Source organism: Pinus tabuliformis, chromosome 8 (assembly GCF_031772625.1).
Source record: "Pinus tabuliformis cultivar Carrire ecotype Pingquan chromosome 8, CPIR1, whole genome shotgun sequence".
In the NCBI taxonomy this organism is placed as follows: domain Eukaryota; kingdom Viridiplantae; phylum Streptophyta; class Pinopsida; order Pinales; family Pinaceae; genus Pinus; species Pinus tabuliformis.
In genome coordinates, this window is record NC_142294.1 from 396,931,021 (window position 1) to 396,943,216 (window position 12,196).

Genomic DNA, 12,196 nt, shown 5'->3' on the forward strand with positions numbered 1-12,196 from the left:
AATGTTATGAAACCAGCTCAAGAAAATATGGAAAAGAAAGATCAACGACTTAGAATTGAGCCTCTTCGAGGGGGAAACCTACTTTACATTACATAAATGAACAATTCTTGGATGATAGAAATGACAAAACCTCCTTTCTATATATAGGAGTCTAAGGAGTCACAATATAATCCAGCCAACCTAACAATAATAATATAAAGCCACAAAAATAACAATAGAGGGATTCTATGGGGCACAGAAATAACAATATGGGGGTAATAGGGGCACAACAATATAAATAAGGGGTATAACTACAATAGTAATGGGGTAATTGCTAGTATTATAGGGACCCAACACTCTTATGTCTATCGTGTGTTGGCTTTAGATTCCTCTTTATAACCTACATTTCCTTCTCCATGTCTACCAACATATCTGGTCCAATAAGTACCATGTTCACTAGATCACTCCAATTGATGGGAGTGTTACAACTTCACCCATACAATGCCTCGAAAGGACTCATCCTCAATGACTCCTGATAACCATTGTTGTATGTGAACTCAACCAATGGAAGATACTCCTCCCATTTCCTCTGCTGATGCATCAAGTACATCCTCAATATATCCTACAAGATCTTGTTAACCCTCTCTGTCTATCCATCTGTCTATGGATGATAAGATGTACTGAAGGCCAACTCTGTGCCCAAGCCTGCAAATAAATCCTTCCAAAACTTGGAAGTGAACTTTGCATCCTTGTCTAACACAACATTCTTCGGAACACCATGTAGTCTCACTATCTCTATGATGAAAACCTGTGCTACCTCACTGGCTGAATATGCAGTCTTTACGTGAATGAAGTGAGCTACCTTGCTCAACCTGTCAACCCTGACCATAATAGAATCATTTTGCCTCATTTTCCTTGGAAGACCTATGATGAAATCCATGGAAATGACCTCCCATTTCCATTCCAGAATTGATATAGGCTATAGTAAACTGTGAAAATTCCTATACCCGGAAACCCTACTGTAACAACTGATGATATTTTTGCTATTTGTTAAATTCCTTTAAAGAAATTACTTGTAGTCTATGAAAAATATCAAAACACATACACTGTAGCCTTCACTTAATTAAAATATATGTGGAAACAAGAAACAGAGCAAGAAAGAAAATACAACAACATAACACCATTAATTTTGGACAAATGTGCCCGAAAAAACCCAATGCGGGAAAACCAGTGAAACAGATCTGAGGGTTTTATTATTATCCAGTAGTAATTCTGAGTACAATTCTTTGGATGCTCAACAAGCAATCCAATACAGAGAGAAACTGGACAAAACAAATAGTGATATGCTATCACCCTGTCACTGGAAGAATCTAAGTCTGATCATGCTGGACTGGAGCCTTTCCATCCCCTCTGCGTGGCCTCTGCGCAGAAGTACATAAGCCTTACGCAGTCTTTGCATTACCCCTACTAGGAATCATGCTACTCCTCCTTTAGATTCTTTGCTATCTGGAAATTTTGAATTTCTGCCTCTCGGTCGCACATGTTGGCTCCTGGCTTTTGAAACTCGATTTCCTCATCAAGAATTGGATCTCCCTTTAAGGCCTACATTGTCACCGTGTCAGCTCTATGTGGGCCAGCGTCTGCCTCTCTCTGGACGTCATTCTGTCCTCTCTGCATCATACTCACCGGCCTAGGAAAACTTTCCTCTTTCGGATACTATCTTTGCCCCTCACTACAAAATATCACTTCGATCACTCCTCTAGAAACTGTTGCGCTTCCCTCTCGGAGAAATTCAATATTCTTGATCTCTCTCGATGTGTTTTCCAAATGACTCTCAAGCCTCCTTAAATAATCTTCTCATTGACATTCAATGGACCATATTATAAGCTAATCAATGGCTAAGATAATTTATGCTTGATCCTTGTCTTCTTCTAGAAGTAACACCCACAGATAGATTAATACCCATTAATTATTTTAATTTTCTAAGTTTAGACTTAGGGACCCATTAAAAATAAATAATTATTTTAATAAAACTATTTCCGGATGGAATCTACAAAAACTCTTTCTGAGTTCTTTGGAATACATGTGCCCTAGCCTCTCTAAAAAATTTGAGACTTAGAGCACATTTGATGCTGCCAAAAATCAACACTCCCTCTTAGAGAGGAATATGCTCTAGCAATGCCTCCCACTGAAGCATCACCCTGACTTCATAACATTTTCCTTTGCACTGCTGATGTCTGACATGTTGTCCACCAACTATTGCACTACTACTACAACTGTACTGCTACTGACACTGCCACTATCAACACTGCATATGTACTACAACTCCCTCTGAATTTTTGCATCCGTGATGCTGTTGGCACTGCCACTACCAACTGCATCTACACTACAAATTGTTGCTGCTACTGCATCAAAAACGAAAAAATATCCCAAATTACTGAACAAGTGTTAAACATATATGCATCTTGATGTTGGAGATCTGACTGCTACTAGTCCCATGCTATCCCTCTGAAGCCACTACACTACTGCTGCTACTGCACTGTGCCTCCCTGCACTGTTGCAACTCTAAACTACGTTGCTCAGACTTGGTGTTCTAGCCACTGCATCTACCGTTCCAACACTCCTCTACATCAACTGACATTAATCCATCCTACTACTTCTGATCTGGGCTCCCATAACAAGGAATTGATCTGAGAGGTGGGCTCCCCAAGGATCTTTCCCATTTGCATCTCTTTCAAGCTACAACTCTAAATCAACCCACCTCCCTCGTGAAGGTATCTTGGTGGTCATGGAAAACTCCTCCTCGATCTTCGCAGGTGTAGCCTTCAGATCATGCTTCTCATCTTTGTCCTTCTTCCTAAGAGGACACTGCGTTATGTAGTGACCTATTTCACCACACCTGAAGCATTTGATCTTCGATAGTTCTTCTGCCTCCGCTTCTCTTGTTGCCCCTTGGATGTAAGGGATGCATTCTCTTCCTCCTCCTTGGGCTTCGACCCACTGCTGCTACTTCTGTCAAGATTACACTTGACTAGATCTCTCTTCAGCTCTTCCTACTTGAGAGTTGCCCACATACATTTCCAGTCTTGCAAAGCTGCCCTACCCAGGATGCTCTGGAAAAAGACTTGCCACTCTTCTGAGACTGAGTTTAAGGCTAGTCTCACCATCTCGGAACCTTGACGTGTAGACCCCACAACTGCTAACTTTCCCTGGGTCTCCTAAAGCTTCGTGAGGAACAGATCAATGTGCTCCCCCTTTTACATCTGTGCATATCTCAGTTTCTTCTCTAAGTACATCTCTGCTGCTAAGAAGATTCTTGATACAATGTCACCAAGGCATCCCACATCTCCTTAGAAGTCCCTTTACTAGTGATGTGACATACCGCATGATCCTTTACTCCATCAAGGATCATCCTCTTGGCCTTCACTATTTCTCTCTTGTACTTCTTCAGCTAATCTGGATCCGTGGGCTCAGCCACCACACTATCGACAATAGACCCTAAGAAAATGCTCATCCAGAAAGCACAAAATCGTTGCCTTCCAGATCACATAGTTGGATGCCCCATCCAACCTGCTCTGATCTCTCAGTCCACTGGCTTCCATCTGTGTCACGAAAATGTTGAATTGCTCCTCTTTGTCTCTTACTGCTTCTGCTCAGGCAATAAGAAAGCAAACTTCTTGGCGGGAAGTTTATTGAGGATAAATTCCCTCACGGTGCTTCTCCTCTCCCTTTTGATGATTTTCTTCCCAACAAACTGGCTGCAGAAAAATTGTGTCCCACCAGATCTTCCTCATGCTAAGGCTCTGCATTGCTCCCTCTGGCATGATAAAATTCCAATCTGGAAGCCCTTCCTCTCCGTCGAATCACTCAAAGAGAGATTCCTCGAAAATTCAGCCCTCCTGGCCTAGACTGTGCAATCCTTCTAGGGATTCGAACTTCTACCTCCTGTAGCTATTCAATCTCCTTCTCTGCTCAACACTGGGTTCTCTGGCACTGCTCTTCTTTTTTTACCTACATTGCTCTGATACTATGTGAAAATTCCTAAACCTAGAACCACTACTGCAACAACTAATGATATTTCTCCTATTTGTTAAATTCCTTTAAAAAAATTACTTGCAGTTTCCTACGACAAATATTGAAATACACACATTGCAACCTTCACTTAATTAAAATATATGGGGAAAGAAGAAACTGAGAAAGAAAGAAAATAAAACACCATGACACTGTTATTTTTAAACAAATGTCCCCAAAAGAACCCAATGCGGGAAAACCAGTGCTGCAGATCTGAGGGTTCTATTATTATGCAGTATTAATTCTACATAAAATTCCTTGGATGCTCAATTAGCAATCTGATATAGGGAGAAACTAGATAAAACAAATAGTGAGATTCTCTCACCCTATCATTGGAAGAATCTGAGTATGATCACACTAGACTAGAGCCTTTGCGTCTCGTCTACGTGGCCTCTACGCAGAACTGCATAAGCCTCATGCAGTTTATGCATCACCCCTACTGAGAATCATGTTGCTCCTCCTTCGTACCCTCTTCTGGCTGGAAATTCCTAATTTCCGCCTCTCGGTCTCAGATGTCGGCTCCCAAATTTTGAAACTCGATTTCCTCAGCATGAATTCGATCTCCCTCTAAGGCTTGCGTTGTCACTACGTCAGCTTTGTGTGGGCCAATGTATGCCTCTCTCTGGACATCATTCTTTCCTCTCTTCCTTGTACTCTCAGGCTGAGGAAAACTTCCCTCTTCCAAATACTATCTCTGCTCCTCACTCCAAAAGATCATTTCGATCAATCCTCTAGAAACTGCTGCGCTACCCTTTTTGAGGAATTTGATCTTCTTGATCTCTCTCGGTGTGTTTTCCAAATGACCCTCAAGCCTCCTTAAATAATCTTCTCGTTGACATTCAACGACCCAGATTAGAAGCTAATTAACGACTAAGATTATTTCTGCTCGAACCTCATCTTTTTCTAGAAGTTACACCCATAGTTAAATTAATACCCATTAATTATTTTATTTTCCTAAGTTTAGACTTAGGTACCCATTAAAAATAATTAATTATTTTAATAAAATTGCCTTCGGATGGAATTTCCCAAAATTATTTCTAGGTTCTTTGGAATACATGTGCCTAAGCCTCTCTACAAAATTTGAGACTTAGAGCACATTCGATGCTACCAAAAATCAACATAAACCACCTAGATGCTTACATTCCACCTTTACTTGCTAACAATCTAAACATCTAGCCATGAAATCTTCCACTTCCTTCTTGAGATTCAGCCAATAGTAGAACTTATTTACCACAATCAATCTCTTTTGATATCTTAGATTACTCGAGTATGGCTTGGCATGAAACTCCCTCAAGATAAGATTCTTGAGCTCACTGCAATTCGACATGTAGATCTTGTCTTTAAACCTCACCAAACCATCTGTCATGAGATGATAGTCTACATCCTGATCACCTGTACCTATACTTGCACCTGTATCTGTACCTTCAATCTGTTGTAATCGATGCATAATCTCCATGCATTTGTCATCCCACTGTCCTTCCTGCAAGATCCTATCATGTAACCCTATCCCATAAGAGCTCATAACTGTTATACTTCCTGCTAAGAGCAATTGCAACCCGATTGTCCTTGCATTTGATGTATCTAATCTCAAAGTCAAACTCACTAAGGGTAGCCAACCATTTAGCTTGCCTGGAATTTAGATTCGGCTGATCAAACAAATACCTCAATTGACTGTGATCTCTCATCAATATGAACCTTCTGCCAAGAAGATAATGTCTCCACATATTCAATGCATGTATAATCACTGCTAGCTCAAGATCGTGCGTCGAGTATTTCCACTCATGCTCATTCAGTTTTCGTGAAACATAGCACACTACCTGTCCTTTTTGCGTGAGGACTCCACCAAGTCCTCTCTTGCAAGCATTTGTACACACTACAAACTCCTTGTCTAAAGCTGTTATCTTTAGCACTGGTGCATGTGTCAATAACTTCTTAAGCTTCTCAAAACTAGCCTCACATTCTTATGTCCATTAAAACTTCTTACCTTTTTGTTGCAATGATGTGATAGGATATGCAATGCATGAGAAGTTCCTAATGAACCTCCTATAGTAACTTGCCAATCCCATGAATGATCTCACCTCATCCACATTTTTAGGAGCTACCCACTCCATGATAGCCCTTATCTTTTATGGATCCATTGCTATGACATTCTTGGAGACAACATGCCCCAAGTAATGTACCTCAGTCTGAAAGACACTACACTTGCTAATTTTAGCATACAACTGATGCTCTCTTAGCAATCTCAACACTACTGCTAAATGCTTGGCATATTCTTCCTCATTCTTAGAATATACTTGTATGTCATCAATGAATACAATAACAAACTTGTCCATATAAGGACACAACACACTATTCATCAAACACATAAATGTAGCTAGATCATTAGTCAAACCAAATGGAACAACACCAAACTCATAATGCCCATACCTGGTCCTCAACGCAGTCTTGAATATATCCTCTTCCTTGATGCGTACGTAACAGTATCCTGATCTCAAGTTGATCTTAGAGAACACTGCTGCTCCCTTCAACTAATTAAACAAATTATCAATCCTCGATAAAGGGTACATGTTCTTGATCTTTACCTTTTTTAGCTGCCTGTAGTCACTGCATAATCTAAGAGTACCATATTTCTTCTTTACGAACAACATTGGTGTGCCCCAAGGCAATACACTTGACCTGATGTACCCCTTGTCCAACATTTCCTTCAGCTACAACTTTAAATCAACCAACTCAGGTGTGCTCATCCTGTAAGGTGCTTTTGATGTTGGGGCTGCCCATGTGACCAACTCAATAGAAAATTCTACCTCTGTGTGACGTGGAAAATCTGTAATATCCTAAGGAAATACATCTTGAAACTACTGCAAAACTGGGTATTTGCTTAACACATTTGCATCCTCAACCTCATTACCCTTTTCAGTAGAAATGTGTACTGCAAACATCACACAACATTTTCTGCAATTGCACTTAGTTTGCATAGCGGTAACCATCCTCACTGATGTAGGCTTCTTCCTTCCCTACAAAGTGCTCTTTTCCCCACTATCATCCACAAACTCAATGGCCTTGCCGAAACAATCCACTTTGGTTATGTGAAAGTATAACCAATCCATACCCAAAAGCATACTATATGAACCCAATGGTAGTACATTCAAATTCGCTGATGTAGGCATGCCATTTAACTCAAATGAACAAGCTCTTACCCAATGGAGAACTCTCCTGTTCATACCTATAGCCAACTGTACCTACTAAGATTCTGCATGCACTTCTTTTCTCAAACCACAATTATCCACTAGGCCGGGATTAATATAACTATAGTTAAATCTAGGATCAATCAAAATAGAAACAACTTGATCGCAAAGCTTACCGTCCATCTCAATGATCAATGCTTGATGATCTGCCTACTTGTTGTCCACAATTGCATAGATCCAAGGAATGTTATGAACAACATCACCAACTGTATGCACCTCCTAATCTCTGTAGATCTGGGTTCTACCAACACTCTAATACTGCGGGAAATCCCTCTTACGATGATCCTTACCACATATCCAACACTGTAATGGTTCCCTACCACCTCCTCTACCCTGCTGCTCTCCACATCCCTTCTAAGTTGTATTGAATATCTTGTAAGGCACTGCATTTTCTTTCTCACTTGCATATTGAGGTCTTCCTCTCTTTGGTGGCCATTTTCCTTTAGCTTTCTCATTTATTTTCAAGTCATGCTTAGGCTCAAATATGCGCTTCAATTACTCATAGAAATGCTTCAACTTTCAGATGGCCTCCTCCAACGATCTAGGCTCATCAAAATCAATCCGATTTTTGTATGAAATTGGCAGTCCACTGATGAATCTTTGAACCTTGGCCTTCTCATCCCTGAGGTAAGGCACATATCTCTACAGCTCCAAAAATTTGCTAGTATACTCATCATCTGTCATAGAACCCATCCGCAACTCATAAAAATCCTTAGCCTTGTCATCATAGTACCTCTCAGACAAGTACTTCTTCTTGAAGAGCCTCTCAAATGCATGCCAAGTAAAATCCTCCTCATGTATACCTTTGACATTCTTCACGTCTTCCCACCAAAAATTTGGTTTACCTTTAAGACTGAAAGTGTCTATCTTTGCTTTCATGTTTTCTAAATAGTCATGAAATCAAAAGCATTTATTCATACCCAACAACCATGTCTCTACATCCTGTTAGCTACCTATACCAATAGGTTTCATGTTTCATGATTGGCAGGGGAAGTGCCAATATGATCTACTTTGGTGATGCAAAGATCTCATATTTTGGTGAAAGACACATGTTTACAATTGGTTTATACTGCCCCACTTCTGAATGGGTGATCCAATAGTCTAAGCTGGGTCATCCCATGTTTCAATTTTCTGTTGTACATTAGAGAAAGAAGTCTGTCCAAAATGTTCAATCTTGGCAGATAAAGTAGTTAGGTAGAGAATGAAGGTTTCCAACTGTTAAATCTGGGGCCTTGGAAGTAATAAGACTAGCCTTAGATAGAAAATCAAAAGAAAAAGCCAAAGGTAAAGAAAAGGCACATAAGGGTTTGCAAGTCTAAGTGCACCCTCATTGGAGTAACAAAAAATGCTAGGCAATAGAGTGGGTAGGTAGATGGGGTTGTAGAAGCATGCTTTCTTTTATGTCACTGGCCCAAGCAAAGAAAAAACATGGCGCCAGTGCAGGTCTCTCATTCAGCAGTTTTGCAGCAATACAATGAAGCATTCCTAACCCCCTTATTACCCCCAGTACACTCTTTACTAACATCCCAATGCCACCTATGTTAATGGAAGAAGTCAAAGTCTTTTGTTGGTTCTTGTTTCTTTAAAAGCCACATTTCTTGTGTAAAAATTCTTTTCATTTTGATCTACTTCCTAAACTAAGTTGATTTCATATAAAACTTAGTGTTTTTCCCCCCTCATCCACCTTTTCCACTCATATTAACTCCTAATTTCTGACTACTTAATTCCCTATGTTTCCCTTTCCCTATTACTATAACACCATGGTGTATAAAACCCCAACAATATGTATATTCCCTTCCCCTTGGCATTATAGCCATATGTCCAAAGTCAGGGATTAAATTGACCTCTGGTCAGTTTAATAACCTAAGCCCTACCCCTTTTTTCCCTCCACAACCCTCTGAAATAATTTACCCACTTTATTTTGCAAAACAGCCTTGTAAAAACCCCACTATTACCCCTAACCCGCACCATTTGCAAAATACACCAGACGACCCACTTTCACCCTCTATCCTAAGTCTGTTACTATGCACATTTCAATACAAAAAGCACCAAATAAACCCATTTTTCCTTTTATCCAAAGTTTGCATGTATAGCGCGTACATTTCAAAAAATATAATAAATTATTCCCGCCCCGCTGCCGTATGGTCCTTGCATGTTATCGACCCGTCGACCGTCGGATCTGCGCTCTCCCATCTGACGGCCCACATCCATATCGGGTCGGCCCCGATGGCCGGACGTTACCTCCCGAGAAATGGCAGAGGGTGACGTCAGAGCTCTGCCACGCGTCGCTCCTAAATCTCATCGGGAGACCGCCTAGCGTTACCACCACCGTACCATAAGCGGTCCGATGGAACCGCTTACCGCCCTTCATAAACAGCCTGCCCACATCATCGCTGCGTCACACCCACGTCATGTCAACTCAGCGCCGTGTCAGCACGGCCCGCCACTGCTCCGACTTGTCTGCCACCTCATCAATCCCCATGGACCACTCACAGGCCACCACGTCACCCTTCCGTACCCGACCCCACCCAATGACGTCTTGCTGACGTCATCCAAAAAAGGCGACAGTAACCCAAAAAGTCCATATTTTCGCCAAAATTCATGTTTTTTGTCACTTTGGCCAAAAGAACTATTGCTCCGGTTTGCATGCAAAATACGATCTTTTCGCCGCCAACCTGTAGAATTCAACTTAAAGACCGCGGGCACTTCCAATCTACCCGCATTGTAACCATTGCCGGCAATTCACCAGGTATTTATACGAGTTTCGCCTCCACGCCTGGTTTTGAGTATAATTTACCAAGCAAGCATAAAAAAAGTCAAAATCACTGTAATTACCAGCAATTCTCTAGTGACCAGCTTTATTTTCAGTCATAAGGTCGAAATTTGCCTACGAGAACCAGCATTAAGCCAAATTTCCATCAATTAACAGTCAGTCCGCACATTCGTGGACTTGAAACCTGAGCTGCACTAATTCACCGAGAAAACCGTGGTACTAGTCCCTGCAGTTGCTCATTTATCTCTCATTGGAGCATTTCAATTGTTCTCGCTTCAATTTACCTTGTTTTCCCCTGCAAATTGCCTCACTCTTGCAAAATACCCCTCTGTGTTGCTCTGTCCAGTAACACCAGTTCTAGTACAAATCAGAGTCCTAATTAGCCATGGAAACACCAGTAGCATTAAATGTACCACCTCTGAATGCCCCACACAGAGAGTTAGATTGGAGGGCCCTGGGTGATAAAGATTATCAGATAACAGAGATATTCTCAATAAATTCCAAATTTAACATTCATATGCTAAATGAGTTAAAGGCTCAACACCTCAGTGGAGCTGATATTTTAGGGATTTGGGACTCCAATTTGCCCATTTTCAACCTTCCTCAAGTCAATGTCCTTCCAGACTTGATCCATAGATGTTGTGAAAACTATGATCCATGTCAAAGAGCTGTTCTGAGTCCCACAGGTTCAGTCTTGTTCCATATCACCCCTGAGGCCATAAATGAGATGCTGCACTTTCACACTACAAAGCCACTAACTCCTCTTTTCATGATGGACTTATTAAAGAAGGGGGGCAAGCTGTCTAGTGCCCAAGTCATCAAGATTAATCAATTATTTATTCGTCCAAGCTCTGAAGCTGTGAGAACACCTCCTATTGGAAATCCATATCTCAATGACTTGGGCAAAAATGCTGGTGGATTTGATCATTTATGTCCTGGGGTACAGGGGATGTGAGGATGTTGATGACACCATTATGGCCATGCTGTCCATTTTTTCCCCTGGAAAGCCTCCTGCTGTGCACTATGATTATGCTACATACATTACCAATAAGATTCATGAGCAACTGATGAATCTAGAGAGGGAAAAGGTGTTTAGATACACCTCATACATCTATCACCTGTTCTTATTTTATCAACCTGACAGTTTCCTATTCCTCTCAAGAAGCTTGATGCCCAGGGAAGCCCAAGGTCTGTAGTATTTTGGACTTCAGTTTTTCATCACACCTCCTGTTCACCATACACATACTGTGAATTCATAGACCTTTTTATCCATCCAGCTATGACCTTGTTATTTGGTGTCCCTCCTCCAAGATTGACTGATGAGATGCAAAGAATACTCCAGCTCTCAAAGGTCTACAACATTGGTGATTGGTACTTTTACCAACACCATAAAGTAATCAGAATATATGGTTGTGAGTTGGACCCTTATAGGCTACCAAGATATGTCCCTATGAGACTCTTTGCCTTGGAGTATTTCAGGCAATTTGGAAATGCAGACCAGGTCCATTTCCACAGTAAAAACAAGAAGGTGCAACTAAAGGTCAGGAACCAGCTAGGCCCATTTCTTTACAACAAAAGGGAGGAGGGATAGAAGGAAGCAGATAGGATCCTAGAGACCCTCAAATTAGAAACCAGTTTCCACTGGGTACCTTATGACCCTAATAATTTCATTTCTCTCAGGAGGGTAAAACATAAATTGGGTGGCTATGCTCACATCAAATTGCCTCATATTGAAAAATATGCCAATTTACTAAGTTGGAAAGACGACACTCTAGAAGAGGCAATCACTAGAGAGAAAATGCTACAAAGAGAGGCAAAGAACATTAAGAAAGAGGCTGACTTGGAAACTTGTGGGCGGGTTTCCTCTTCCTATCAAAGGCAACTTGGAGCAGCTGCCTCATCCTCTACAACCCACCAGCAAGCAGCTAGAACTGATCATCAGGTATAAAAAAAGGCTAAAGAAAAGCAGATGGAGTAGGAACAACCACCTCCTACAGCAGAAAAACAAAAAGAAAAGCAGCCAATGCAGCAAGAAGAAACAACTGAGGCCCCAAAAACCAAAGAGCAGCAGACTCAAGAAACTGTGCCTCCTAGGCAGGAAACGACAGTGGAGGCCTCGGTATTCCAA